Below are 3,488 nucleotides of genomic sequence, written 5' to 3'. Positions count from 1 at the left end.
CACCACCAACAACCGACTACCACGCACCACCACAACCCGACACCAACACCAACCGACCACCACGCACATCCCTCCCTCACACCACCACGCACATACCCTCCCACCACCACCGCCCCTCCCGTATCTACGCGGCCACCTTGCTCACCACCATACACCACCAACACCTCATCTCCAACAAACAAAAAAAGCAGAAAAAAAGTCAAACACCTCCTCTCCACCATACACAACCTCTCCAACCAACCTCCCGAACACCAGATCTACAACCACAAACAAAAAAAAAGCAGAAAAAGTCGCAGAGCCCACCACCACCCCACCGCCAGTTTTCATCTTCCCGCCACCATCTACCGCCTCCACACCATCCCGACGCCGACAACCACAAGCAGCCTCGCATCACCCCACGACGCACAACCATCTTCACGCCACCTTTTCGCCTTTTTTTTCGAGATCTGAGGCGTGGGTGTTGTTGGATCGTGGTAGTGGTGGTGTTGGTAGTGTTGTTGGTTGTTGTAGTCATGGGTGGTTGTGTGTTTTGATTTGTGTGTGTGTTTTGTCGGGTTTTTGGTGTGTTTTGTGTTTTACGTTTTTCTGATTTAGTTTCTGTTTTTTAAATGTTTTTCCTTTTTAAAAAAAAAAAAAAGAAATTGGACTTGTTTCCCGCTCGCTCGTTTTAGATCTAGGTTTTTAATGTTGGCGGTGGTTGTTTTCAGATTTAGTTTTTGTTTACAATTTTTTCTTTTAGATTTTTTTTTGGTTTTTGTAGGTCTATATTATACACCCGTATTTCTTGTGTTTTTAGTTTTTTTTAATTCTTTTATAAAATATTTTTTGGTTTTGTAGGTATTTTCGAGATCTAATAATTATATTTATTATACTCAGATTTTTTTACATTTACAATCGTACTTCTCCACATTTACACTCGTATTTCTTTACATTTACACGCATTTTTCAGATTCACACTCATATTTCATTACACTTACACTCATATTTCTTTACGTTTACACTCATAATTCTTTACATTTACACTCGTAAATCATTACATTTACACTCGTAATTCCTCACATTTACACTCATATTTCTTTAAATTTACACTTGTATTTCCTCACATTTACACAAATATTTCTCTAAATTTACACTTGTATTTTCTCACATTTACACTCATATTTCTTTAAATTTACAATTGTATTTCATCACATTTACACTCATATTTCTTTAAATTTTCACTTGTATCTCCTCACATTTACACTCATTAAAATTATATAGATTTGCACCCATAATTTTTGTGGATATGAGTTGGTGGTGGAGGATGACGTTGGTGGTGTTTGTTGGTAGTCGGACTAAAGTTTTACTCATAAAGGACAAAGTTACACTTATAAAGGACTAAAGTTACACTCGTAAAGGACTAAAGTTTTACTCGTAAAACATCAAATTTACACTTGTAAAATGTTAAAATTATATAAATTCAAAATTTCCGTCACAAAAAAATCAAATTTACACTCTTAAAATGTTACATTTACACTCGTAAAACATCACATTTACACTTGTAATATGTTAAAATTATATAAATTCAAAATTTCCGTCACAAAAAATCAAATTTACACTCTTAAAATGTTACATTTACACTCGTAAAACATCACATTTACACTTGTAAAATGTTAAAATTATATAAATTCAAAATTTCCGTCACAAAAAATCAAATTTACACTCTTAAAATGTTACATCTACACTCGTAAAACATCACATTTACACTTGTAAAATGTTAAAATTATATAAATTCAAAATTTCCGTCAAAAAAATCAAATTTACACTCTTAAAATGTTACATTTAAACTCGTAAAACATAACATTTACACTTGTAAAATGTTAAAATTATATAAATTCAAAATTTCCGTCCCAAAAAATCAATATTACACTCTTAAAATGTTACATTTACACTCGTAAAACATCACATTTACACTTGTAAAATGTTAAAATTATATAAATTCAAAATTTCCGTCACAAAAAATCAAATTTAGACTCTTAAAATGTTACATTTACACTCGTAAAACATCACATTTACACTTGTAAAACTCATACAACATTATATTTATACTTTTGAAATCTGAAACTCAAAACTCATTAATTAGGGGCTAGAGAGAGAAAGAAAAATTAATTAGTGTATAGAAATTTGATTAGTGGTAATTTTTTTTTGGTAATTTTCAATCTCAACCACCCATCTCAATCCAACCATCCACATTTTTTTCCTTTTCTTTTTAATAGCCCTTAATCAAATTCATCTCAACCATCCATTGATTCCATCCAATGGCCATTAGAGGGACTTATGGACTCAATGACACATGTTGGACTCATTAGAACTCTTCTCTCTCTCTCTCTCTCTCTCTCTCTCTCTCTCTATATATATATATATATATATATATATATATATATATATATATATATATATATATATATATATATATATTTGAGGTATATTTTGTGTATCTGGACTCTTAAATCTTTTTTTGTTACCAACTGGAGGGTGTACACGAGCTGTACTTGAAGATTCAAAGGAACGCTGTGGCCTTCTATTCCTGGTATGCGGATGCAGCTGCAATGATTAAGAATTTAACAACAGGTGCTACTTCTTGAACTGGTCTTGTTCCATCACAAGCGACATAAGCCTTTTTTGAAGGTGCAAAGGTGAAGGAATATGTTGAAGAAGTTGGAAATTTAGCTTCCCAAATGAAGAAATCTAATGATAACGCTCCCTCATTGTCACTGTAGAGGCTGTATCACTTGCAGAAGATTCTGATTTGGGTGATAAAGCAGGTGATGCGGCGATGTCACAGTAATGGAGACCGCTGATTTCTACAACACCGCTGAACTTAACGAAGCCTGACGACGAGAGGAAGAGGAATGCGGGCTAGATTTAACCAACGACTTGACTCAATTAATGGATCGGCAGATTCTAGAGAGAATTTATAGCCCGGATGAAGTTTAAGAAGCTTACACGAAGCCCTCATTGAACGAGGAGCAGGAAAGTTTGGGAGGGGAAGTGCCTATTACTAGTGGTGCCCCTGAGAAAGCTGAACATGTTGTTGAGAAGGGTAATTCAGAAGCAATGAATAAGGTGGATGCGAATGTGGTAGTAAAGTCAACTGAAGATGGTTCATCTTCAGTTCACCTAAAATTTATTTCGACTGCTGATATTCAGAACACGCTGCAAGGTTTGACAGATATTGGTGATGGTGAAGGGGCAGAGGGCTGCGCACAGAGAGGTCAGGATGAGTTTGTGCAGGGTATGGATATGGAGTTGGCTCAAGAACATGGGCCTGTTACTGGTGAAGGGGAAGTGTCTTATTCAAAATTAGCGAACAAGGTGGATGCGGATGTGGTAGTCCTATCAATTGAAGATGGTTTATCTTCATTTCAGTTGAAATTTATAGCGACAGCTAATATTGATAACACGCTGCGAAGGTTTTCAGATAGCGGTGACGGTGAAGTGGCACAGGG

Source organism: Silene latifolia, chromosome Y, assembly GCF_048544455.1.
Source record: "Silene latifolia isolate original U9 population chromosome Y, ASM4854445v1, whole genome shotgun sequence".
Classification (NCBI taxonomy): Eukaryota; Viridiplantae; Streptophyta; class Magnoliopsida; order Caryophyllales; family Caryophyllaceae; genus Silene; species Silene latifolia.
The sequence above is the reverse complement of the archived record's forward strand: the minus strand, read 5'-3'. Positions refer to the sequence as shown.